Below are 12,186 nucleotides of genomic sequence, written 5' to 3'. Positions count from 1 at the left end.
GCCTGCTTTGCCTTTTCAGTTTCACAGGAACTGAGAGGTGGAGAAACGTCCAAGTCTAGGAAATAGGTCAACAGAAGCAACAGGTCAACTGCACGGTTTCCCAGCTGTACAGGTCATGCAGCAACATCACTTACAAACTTCCCAACTGCCCATCTGCACATTGGGGTTTCCTCAAGAATCTCTCACGCTGCCATTACTCTGCTGGCTCCAAAGTTTTGGCAGGTTCCTCTGTCAGCCTGAAGATGAATTGATTCAGACATCTAAATTATCCAGTTACCTGTGGATACTATCTGACATCTAAGGCAGTAAGTAACATTAACTTCTGAGTATTCTTGCAAGAGCAAAAGGAAAACATAACAGATCTGTACAGGCAACCAGAGTCATATGCTAGCTGGGCATATGCCACTTTATAATGTAAAGTTACCTGTCCAATTGCATTTTTCAATAATTAAAGTTGAGAAATAAGTATTTATTTCTAATTACAACATCTATTTATAGTAAGACCTACATTTACTGTTAGGATAACCTATATTAAATCCAATTTTATTGAAATTATGCTAACCAACAAAATTTTAAACAAATTCAGATTAGGCAGAGCTCACTCGTAACCACCTTGAATCAGAATTTGAACGCTGATGTACCTTAACCACCAGCTTCTCTTACAAGTATAGAGGATTTCTATCCAAATTAACGTTATATAATATCAGTTCACTACAGTCTGTGAAACATTCAGGCAAAATATGATCAGAAGAAGCCAGATTTTTGTTCATGTTTTCAAAGAAAACTAAAACTTACCAGTACATATCCATTCATTCGAACATTGCAGAGTTTTTGGTAACCAAAACCAATTAAATTGAAGCTATCATTCCCTCTTGTAAATACGTCAGATTTAAAACAAAACGTGCTTTCCATTTAAATTATCACCTTCTAAAACCCTATCTAAAAGTTACCACGTTAACAACTTATACCTTAAAATATAACATTGGTAATTTACATGAATTTCTATCACTGCTTCCATTCAAATGCCACTGAAGATGAAATGGGAAGAAAAAACTGTCTTTCAAATAAATTATGCATTCATTGCTTAACAATTATACGTGCAACTTAAAAGAAGTTATTACGACATTTTACTATTAACCAGTACAATTGGAAAATCCACGTCACTGGCAAAAAAAAACTAGCAAGATTAGCCCAAACCCTAGGATACAGTTAGAGTCAACATATTTATTGACCAGGAATACTCAGCCTCTTTGTCTGGGAAAAGAGCTAAGAAGTACAAGACCAGGTTAAAATATTCATTTAAAATACCATATAAAATCAAGGTGTCATGCTTGTTAACTTAAGTCATTTTACAAATCACCCTGTATTAACTTGGCCATGGTTTTAGCATGTACATACCAAATGTAAATAGTATTTAGATGGTACATCAGACTTAAGGTAAAGGTGGGAAAAAAAAAAAAAAAAAGGTAATAAGAAAGTCCTACTTTTAATAACCAATACAAAATAATTGGAGAATATTTATATATAGCTACTTTGTATGAACAAACCAATTTTATTTTCAGAGCAATATGGTTTCCATCTCTAACCTATCACTTGTGCCTTTTTTCATGTATCATGATAACCTGAATCAATCAGTTCTACACGTTTTTACAGTGTATGAAGTATTTCCTAAAATGAAAAAGATTGATATCTTTAGCAAATTATATAATATATATAATTATTCAGCAAGCTATTTTTAAAGTAGTAAGAGCAACCTCAGTCACTATGATTTATGAATTGCGTTTTAAGTGTAGAACTGTACTTCAAGTAGAAAGCTGTACTTAAAAGTAAAAAAAAAAAAAAAAAAAGAAAATTAGCCATATTACTATTGCATCTTAGCCTCTAACACCATGTACAAGTCACTGCTTAATTTTTATGTTATTTCAGGAGTTGAGAGTTTTGTCCTTGAATTTTGCTCGCTTATTTGAAAACCCCAGAATGCAAAAAAAAAAAAAAAAAAAAACAAAGCCAAAATCAACAACGTAAAACACAAAAAAAAAAAACACTACAAAATCTTTTTCTCCTAACCTTCAAAGAATATTAATACAATACCTACTTACTTCTCAGGCTTGAAAAAGTATAGCTGCTGTGAAAAGCAATTTTATTCAGGACAATTTCCACGGACTAGCTGTAGCTCAGGAATTATCTTGTTTTCCCCTACAGTTCTCTTTGTTTCACAAGTAATTGTTTTCAAAAGGAACAGTATTTTACCATATACATTCCTGGTTAGAGTATTTAATTTTACAATGAAAAAGGAATTAAATATGGGTGTCCACAGTGAGAATAGTATACTCCCTCTCTCTCCAAAGCATGTTTTCCAGTCAGGTATAGATGAGATCTGAACCGTACTATTATAACCTTTAATAACCCTTTAAACCAATCTTCACAAATCAGTTAAACCTCTCCCTTTGTTTTCAGGATGTTGTCATTCTATTAATGTACCTTCTACCTAGAACTTGGGGAGGTGGGGGGAACACAGACACACACCAAAAAAAAGAACAGAAAACATACTTTGGCAAAAATCCCAAATATCACGTGCCTCAGAAACTAGAAAGCACATGTACATTTTGAGATACTACTGCTGGAAGAAAACCTGAATGCTTTTTATTTAATACAGGCAGAATCAGACCCACCACCTGTAGCTGAGCAAACCTACTCTGAAATTTTCCCCTTAAGTGAGGCTCCAAAAACTTTTACTTGAGACTTCCCTGTTTCTGAGTTCAGGATAAAGTCTTAATATCTCTAAATAATCTTTTAATAAAGAGAGATCTGGTCTAGACCTTTGGTCTGATTCATGACAGCTGTCCTTTCAGGAGGCTTTATGTACTGAATAGGAACATCAAGGAAGAAAAACACTGTTACAACTTAAGATAAAAAAAAAAAACACACCAGACAAACCCAGGTCTTCCACGCCCATGCAGTAGGAACAGCCTTCTTACAGCAGTGATGCACAGCTCACCTGGGCTGGCCATCACTCAAAGCAGAGAAAGGCCTTTGCCCCAGGGATGTTACCTAAGCCTTACATAAATTTGCATTAGGAAACACAACAATCTATGCTTTCAGGTTCACTTGTCACATATTGCAAGACTTTCTACTAAGGGAAATTACCCAGTGGCAGGTAAGGCGTGCAGCTTCATAGTAGCACCAAATGAGTTTGCACCTACAAGGACAAAAACATGGACTACTTTGAATGAATTACTGAAATCAGAGCTAATCTTAAATACTAAATCATTAATAGCATTAAAAAAAAAAAAAAAGGAAGAAAGAAGTAAAGCATTCTCCCTGCACATTTTGTTTTCAACTCAAAAAAATATAGGAAGAGAGACATGAAACATACACCTCTACCATCATATGCCTTCCTCCCATTCCGTCTCACCCTCGCTTAGTCCTTACATGAATATAAAAGCCATGTCTTAACATGTGAAGTTTGCTACTAGGTTTGGGGAAAATTTTTCATTTTCAAATCATATAAAACAGATTTATAAAACATTTTTAAACTGTGTTTGGAGCCCACTCACTCCAAACATATTTCAGACCTACACATGGCCCTTAATTCTCAGTTTCTCACAGGATAACTTTGTTAATTTTTTTTCTGAAACACCAAAAACTTTGCCTGTGAATACGCTTCTGAAGACTTCAGTTTGGAAAGTACTAAAATAAGGTTTTAATCTCAAACTGCAGACATTCAGAAAATAATATCAGAATCAAATAATTTTTTTTAAAAAAGGAAAATGTACTACTAAACTTGCTGATTTTAAGAAATTTACAGTAAAGTATAGAACTTTTATTATTATATTTGGATTTCCTTCCTCGACCACATAATAGCTCCTTGAAACTGATGTTTTTCTGCCAATCTGTAGAAAAAAGCATTAACAGGTAAATGCAAAGTTTGAAAACTAGAATATTGCCTATACATTAATTTTGTATACATTTTTCAACAGACCAAAACCTTAGCTGTGTCTCCTCTCTGATGCACACACACCGTTCAGTTAAATCCACTGAAAGAACATCTCAGCAGAAGTCCATCTAACCCAAATCTCTCCCCAGACTGGATCAGAAGCCCACAACTAGCACCCACTGCCTGGGAAGGCAAGCTGTGCTGGGTGTTGAGGAGCATAAGAACCAAGAAAGCCTGTGCCAAGGACAGTTTCTGGACTTTGTGGTACTATCACTGGCAAAACAGAGTATTCATGGTGAACAAGCCAGGCTGGTGAAGACAACCAGAAGCACAAAGAGTGTGGAAGAGTAGAGCAAGGTATATACATAAGCACTTGGGAGTTTTTTGTTTGTTTGTTTTGTTTTTTAATCCATTACAAGTGTATGTTGTGATTTTAGTTTCCAACGAAATGTTCTTGAAAAGCAAGAAAGCACTACACAGCTCGGACCTATTCTTTCCTTCATCAAATTTTAAGCATAAATATTAATTTTGTTGCCTAACCACACTTAAAAACAACTTATTAACGTGGGATCGTTCAGCATTAATTTGTTTTATGTCGTCTTCTCCTGGCTGACTGCCAAAGGCAGTTACCATGCTACACAACTGCAATACACAAGGGATTCAGGGTACCCTCTAATTACTCCTTAAACACCTCACTTAAGCACTGTCTTTTATTACAGTCGTGAGGGCATTAAGTATGGTTGAAAATCTCAGAACCTTTAGCCCAGATAACTGCATTTTTCTTCCTGAAGCTGAACATTTCAAGAGCGGAGTAGAAACATTAGAAGGTCTTCCTGAACCATGGACAAACATTTTGAGCTGAGCACGGGCAAACATGAATGCTGTCCTCTGCTCCTACCATTCTTTTGCTACGGGGCCATCGATGCTGGTAAGCATACCTGATACCACACACCACAGATAAAACACTTCTACTGTCTCATTTTTATAAGGTCAGAAGGTGCTTTGGGCATGTGCAAAGGAAGGGAAGTTAACCCCACTGAACCAAAGCCCTCCTGTACGAAGACTAACTTGAAAAATCAGTTTAACCAAATGCATCAAAGTTTCCCCAGAAAGAAATTAGGGACCCCAATCTACAAAGATTAACTCTTGTGACCGTGTTTACTCAGCTCACCAGCAATGTAAGTAAATGAAGTGACTCACTTCTGTAAGCCTCAGCCTAAAATCCCAACAGAAAGGGTGGCTCTAAGCTTCTGAAGAATCATTTATTTTTCTCTCAGATGTCTCTAAACTTCTGGTGTGAAGAAAACCACAGAAACATTTATCTTAAACCACAGAAGTTTTGCTTCCTCCTGAAGTACTGATTTGGAAGACAAGCTATTTGAAGATCAGTAGCACCATCAGAATGCACAACTTCCATAAACACACAAAGATGTAAGCATCTGTATTGATTACATCTATCTTATATAATGCCATTACAATAACATTTGCCTTCCAAAAATACAAAGATAAAACAGAGCGAGCCTAGCCAAAAAAAAGGTGATCTAACTCCACATGCGACCTCTCAGAGTACTCAAGAAGTTGAAAACCAGATAATGCCTGCCTGAGGTTTTGGTGGTCATTACCTCCTTGGCACTCCCCCACCATATCCTGTAACATTAAGTAAGAGAACTGTTACGAAAAATCGAAGCCAAGCCCCAATCTCAGCGATAACAGCCAGCACGGCTGAAGATGCGCTTGCTGACGATCCCTTCTGCAGCATCCTGCTCAGCTGTGGGGTCGGATAAAAACCTACAGCAGGCAGTCCCCAGAGGAGACCCTTGGCCCAGGGACTTTTTGCAGCAGAGTGCAGCTTGTAATTATTAATTTTTGGGACAGAGCATGAGACGCAGTGAGACCCAGCACTCCACGCAAGCACCTACCTGAAGGGGCAACACAAAAGGGCGCTTGGTGGCTTTAATCCCATTGCCGGTCGCGTTTTTAAAGAATATCTATTTAAATCTAACAAGAATAAAACTCATGCACAACCAATAACTTCTCGTTACTTCTGTCACTAATGTTACTATCATCTCGATCTCAGATCCCTCAACCAGCCGTGTGTGTTAACGTTACCTAGGGGTGCAGTCCCACTCGCTTCACCAACTTGCCTCAGTGCTGCTTTGATGCACTGGCACCATGAAGAATAAATCCTATTCCCATAGGTGGAGCTGGCAGTAAGAACGACCTCTGGAAGATTAAAATTAAACTCGTCCTGCAGTTAGCTGACAGCATCTTCTCAATACTACTTTTCCCCTTCAGCATACGGATGGGAATTTGTTCAGGTTTGCCTTCAAAACCTGGCAACTGCTAACACGCTCTGGAACCCCACAGCTCCAAGTCACTGGTTTGAATGCAGCCCAGGACTGCAGCGATTGAAAGAAGTTACCATATGGCAACTGTAAGGCAGTTTGTATTCAAAATAAAAATCATTAACAAGAAATAGTGGTCGCTACATCATAAAATCCAGCACCATAAAGCGGCACCCTCCTGGCATTCTCAAGGAGAGAAATGAAATAAAGGCAGAGAATGAGCCATCTTCTCGTAGTCAAAGGTGGTTCCTCTGGGAGCCTAAAAATTAGCCCCTACTTTTAAGATTAGTTTTAGGAACTACATTTCTCCCTCAATATTGGACCTGTTCTGTCAACTTCCAGAGGATTTCCAGTACTAGAAGCCAAAACCTTTCAGAAGGGCTTCCCAAAAAACACAGCCTGTACAGGCATGGAAGGTGTCCCACCTGAAAACAGCTGCCCAATATGACACAGCCGAATAAGCAAGAGCTCCTGTGGTAGTCTGCATGTTAATACTGACATCAATTTCTAAATTAACATCAAGTTAGCATACTCAAACTGTGATCAAAGTACAAGGCAAAACAGTTTGATCCAAATGGGAAATAAAGATGAAAGAATGTATTTCTCTTAACTATTGGTCTGAACACGAGGAATTAGCTCGTGAAAACGCGCTGCTGTTGCCCACATACAGAGCATACAGGAAAGTAAAACTGTGCAGCTAGCGCGTTCATAAAGTAAACTTTGGCCACATGAACTGACATGAGCCACGACGCGGGCGTTCACATCCCCGTCACATGATGACAATCTTTTATCAGCACGAACACAGTCCTGACTTATCTTCTGGAATTGCAGGAAGTACACAGGTCTCAAAACGAAGAATATTCCTCTGGTGCAGAAGAGTATTGATTAAAAAAAAAAAAAAAATCACTAAATTATAAACCACAGTTTTTCAAGAAATAATTCTGGTACTCACTATGCACCACACCAAAGATTTATTAAGCGTGACACTCCTCTAGCTATTTCAAATAAGTTGGCAATTCCAATATAGTTTTAGTGCCATTCATTTATTTCATAGCCAGAGAACTACGAGGTCATATATATTAAAAAAATAGAATAAAATAAATCCCTCTTTATAATACGAAATACAGATTACAGCTACCATGGCCTCACCCTCCAAATGAAGTTCTCCAGATTTCAAAGAGGAATATTAGGGCTTCAAAATTAGGAAGTTATTAAAAACTACACGGGCAGCTCTGCGAACAGCAGAACCGAGGAAGCCTAATTTCCTGCATCGACTTCCAGCTCAAATGAAGTGCTCACGTGAACTCTCCGGTGTGCAGCTTAAGAGCTCTTTTCTACCTGGCTTCCTTACTTTCGCAAATTTCGTACAAATTGTCCACCTGGGAGACCTCTGCTGCCAAATTTGTTTGAAATTGGCTAACAGCTGGAAGATTTGTTAGAGGGACTGACAGGCACACAGATGTTGCAGTTGCACTTGAGTTGCACTTTTTGAGGAAATAAAGCTAGCAAAGACAGTGGAATAAAACAATTATTGACAATCACTGTTACCAACTATCGACACAGTTTTATATACTTGGTATTGTGTTGTTTTCTTTCCTCTGAAATTCAACACAGTCCGTTTGAGTGACAGTGCTGCTCTCCTGTCCATGTCACAAACGCTACCTCATCCTGAAATTAACCCTTGCACCCTGGCTGTATAAAACACACCCAGGGGCTCTGCGTTCAGTAGGAACCCTCTACAGCTGAATTTACAATCATGCATAGGAAATACACATACGAGTTGTGTTGTTCGTTTTTTTTTTGGCTGGAAAGGAACAACCCTGAAACTTACCAAGCCTGCAGAAACATGCAGTTGTTGCAGTGTATGAAGTACAGTGTTACAAATGTAACTGACAACATGGTTTTATTAGAAAGCCTTCTTACAGTCTTGGCTTCCAAAAACGAAAAAGAAAAGAGACAAGCAAACTTTTGTATCTCACTTCCTCAACTAAAGGTCAATTTTGCTTGCAAAATTTCTCTGAAATTTCATTCAGCTGCCGACGGATTGTTAAGAAAAAGACAATACACTTTCCTTGGCAACACGCTCTAGGTTTTAAGCTGGCTTTGGCTCAGCCTGCCAGCTGAAGCGAATTCATACAGCTATTTTCTAATTATCAGCCAGCCTCTGCCCGGGCTCAAATTCAGCAGGTAGGCCTGAACGAACCTCCTTAGCAATCAGGAGGTTTGCGTGCCTTCATATCCTACTTTTTTTGACATGAACTGGCTCGTGTGTCTGTACATATCTGAGCCCTGGAAAGGGCCATCCTGAAGCAGTGAGCCCCTGGATGCGTGAACCCAGGGCGTGAGGCAGCGCCCGGAGGGACGCGCACCCAACTCCGCTCGCCGGGGGGGCTGCAGCAGGGAAAGTTGCACGCGGTCTCCACAAGGGATGGGGTTTTAATGCTTTTAAAAATATATATATATGTATATAAATAAATAAAATAAAAAAATGGAAGGAACATGAGGAGGTTTGATGAAGCGTTGTGACTGAATATTCAAACCAGTGAGTCAGAAATCTCAGGCGGTCGTGTTCCTGCTAGGTGGAGGGACACGAACCAGAACACGGAGCGAAAAAAATAGATACATTTATATTTATATATATAAAATAAAACAAGCCGAGGCACGCGCGGCCCCTTCAGAAACCAATTTCCTGGATCCCCCCCACCCCCCCCAAGCCACCGCCGCCCCGCTCCGAGCCCTCCCCGCGGGTGGGGGGGGGGGGGGGGTCCCCGTGGAGAGCCGCAGCCGGCCCCGGGCCGTGCCTCATCGCGCCCCCCTCCAGCCCCTCCGCCTCCCCGCTCGCTGCCCCGGCAGGAAAGTTGCCGAGAAACTTCGGGCGGAGGAAGGGGTCGCGGCCGGGAGGAGGGCGGCCGGGGCCTAGCGCCTCCTCCTCCGCTGCCCGGCGCCGCCGCCGCCGCCATCGCGGCCGCCTCTCCCCCAGCGCGGCCGGGTCCTCACCTGCCTGTCCTCGGCGGCGCCGGTGGGAGCCGCAGGGGGGGGAGAAGGGAAGGAAGCGGGGCCCCCCCCGCTCCTCCCGGAGCCTGGCGGCGACCCGGGGAGGGAAGGGGGGGAGGAGGGGAAGGGAGGAGGGAAAAGGAGGAGGAGAGGAGGAGGAGGAGGGAGCCGGGCGCTCCGGCAGCGTGCGGAGAGCTGGAGCCTGGCGGCGGCGGGAGGAGGAGGAGGAGACTCCCCGCCCCTATAACCGGGCTTCTCCGCCTCGCCTCGCCTCTGCCGGCCTCGTCTCGGCTCGCCCTTCGCTGCCTGCCCCCGGGCGAGGCTCCCCGCCCGGCTCCGAGGCCGCGGGGAGGAGCCCGGCGGCCCCCACGCCGCGGGATGGCGGCGGCGGCGCGGCCCCCGCTGAGGCAGCCAACATGGTGGCGCGGGGGGGCCCCTCCGCCACAGCGCCGGGGGGCTGCCGAAAGGTCTGGGTTTTGGCTCTTCCCCCTGTCCTCTCCCTGGTGGTTGGAGGCAGGGGTGTCCCACCAGCCGCAGTCCTGTCAGGTTGAAGACCCAAAAAGGTTGGGTTTGCGTCAAGGTGGGGTGAGGAGAAAGGTCGCTGCGACGCATCCAGTTACTGGCTGCAGGAAGAAGTGGGGAAAAACAACCCAAAAAAACCAACAACAAACCACCCTAAGGAGACAAAGTTGTTGAAGTTTATGCGGGCAGATTGGTGGTTATCACTCTGAATGATCTTTTATTGCTTTCAGCCCACTAATAGCAAAACTTGGTGCGGTAATAGCGTTGGTGTCTATCGCGCCTTTATTTGGTTCCCAGGCTGAATATAAAATGGTAATTGTATTGATCCCTAATGGTAATCTAATAGTGTAGTTTTAATCATTAAAAGCAAGCAAAACACGAGATCTCTAGGCAGGGATGCAAAGTAAAGCCACTTGTAGTTTTTAATTTAAGACAATACATGTATTTGCCTTTACAGGACCATAAATACACTAAGCAGGCAGCTAACAAAATTAAAAAAAAAAAAAAAAAAGCATTTCAGATTTTGAGGCTCCTTACCATAAATCACATTCATGCAATCCTGTTAGCGTGGTGGAGCTTATCATTTTCCTGCCTTGTCAGGAGCCTAAATCACATTATGAAGAATTGATTTTTAATTTAGAAATCAACAGCAGGTTTTACGAATCGAGCTGGGCAGCGAATTACTTAACCGAGGAGTATTTGCAGAGTGGCAGAGGCCTGCGTCTGTCGCTGCTTCCCAGCACTTTTGGGAACACAGTCTGACCTCCAGCATCAGCCACGTTTGCCTATGACACAGGCAAGCACTGCTGCGTGGTTAATTTTCCATCACGGAGGTAGAACTTACATATCTGAAAAAATGGCTGAGCCCCGAGGATGATGTCGTCATCATTATGCTTCAGAGTTACTCATTTTCTCTAAGACATGGAGCAGCTTTGGGCCGAAGCTGTTGCCCTGGGACTACAAAGCTTTATAGTTGGAAGCAATTTGGTGTCTAGTTTTCAGGCCTCCAGAAGATGAATGGGATTTCTCTTGGCACCTGGCTGTGCCCTGGGCAGTTACCTGGGATTCTCAGTACCTCTCTGTTTGCTTTCTCTTCCAAGGACCTATATAAAGAGTGTGTTGGTGGGTTTTTGAAAGGCAGCAGTTGACTGTCACCTCTATCACTGCATTTATGCTGTTGGCTGCCCAGATGTGCCACCACAACCAGTACTAGGGCTGCACGGGCAATTGACTTCTCTCAATCCTGAAGAGACCGGCATGCTTAATTTCAAGCCCGGTGTGATTAAAATAGCGCAGCAGTTTGGGAGAAGAGGAGATGACCGGTCTTGCAACTGGCAACAAGCTCAGCCCCACACCACGTGGACGTGAAAGAATAGATTAGGGTTTGAGTCTGGAGTCGCGGAGGCTAGACATGCTTTCAGTGCAGCGGAAAAACTGGCCACTTCCTAAATTGTCTTGCACTTGTTACTGGCTGTCTGACCGCTCCTCGTTTCTATGAGGCCATGTTGAACAGGTGACTTAAACCCATCAAGCTGCTGGTGGCTCGCTCTGTTTAACTCTGCGCTAGAAGGGACTCAGGGCATCATTGCCACCTTCTGCCCGTGAGTCAGCCTGCAGCCTGTCGCCACATTTTACCTAGGTAAAGCTCTCTTCTCTTACTGCTCTGCTGCTATTGAGTGGGCTCTAAAATCTGTTGCAGTGCTGTAAGTGCCATAAGCCATAAAGGTTGAGCTTAAACCCCTCGCTGTGCACTCAGAAGGCATCAACTGTAGCTGGCAAAGGTCTCAGCTGAGAGTCAGCTAAGACCAGCGCCTGCTTTTACAAATTTCTCCTCCCTTTTAGTTTAAATTAACATTTTTGACCATTTACAGGAAGGGGAAGGAGGAGCTGTAGCACAGCTGGGATGCAGTGTGAGATGCTGCCACTGCAGAGGTGAACTGCTGCCATGTGCGGGGTATCATTTCCTGACCAGCCCCTCAGACAGGCTCAGCATTTGTTAATGCAGCAACGTGTGTTGTATTTTTAGTATTTTAGGAGAATTGCTGTTGTTGAGGTTGGCATTAACATAATAACAAAGATTCAGGTAAATTCCTAATTATAGGCTACATGAAAATTCTTAAATATTTCTAAAGAAGGCAATCGTATACAATTCTAAATGTGTTTTGGTTCAAATTACCTGGTGATTGATAGGATCAAGAATTGATTATGCCAGATCAAGTATCTTTAGGGACATAAGAGGTATAAGAGCAGAAAGAAGGAGGAGCAGAGAAAGGATACGAAGGAAGGTGGACTGGGCTATGTCAGGTACCTATATGGGTTCACTGCTTTGTGACTGAGGAATACAGGACTTGTATCCTGAGACTTTGAAGGAGGTGGGCAGACTGATTT

At 42.6% G+C, this 12,186-nt stretch overlaps 1 protein-coding gene across 1 annotated transcript in view; it reads right to left on the bottom strand.

The window, feature by feature from the left end:
- The window catches only part of YES1 (YES proto-oncogene 1, Src family tyrosine kinase), a 50,706-nt gene extending 41,179 nt beyond the window's left edge, over positions 1-9,527 (bottom strand). The window contains exon 1 of the mRNA XM_082753828.1: positions 9,280-9,527. The gene's annotated coding sequence lies outside the window, so the exon portion shown is untranslated. The remainder of the gene's footprint in view (positions 1-9,279) is intronic.
- Between the last annotated feature and the right edge of the window lie 2,659 nt (positions 9,528-12,186).

The sequence above is a fragment of the Aythya marila genome (assembly GCF_965140915.1).
Source record: "Aythya marila genome assembly, chromosome: 2".
In the NCBI taxonomy this organism is placed as follows: Eukaryota; Metazoa; Chordata; class Aves; order Anseriformes; family Anatidae; genus Aythya; species Aythya marila.
This window is presented reverse-complemented; position numbering and strand designations above follow the sequence as displayed.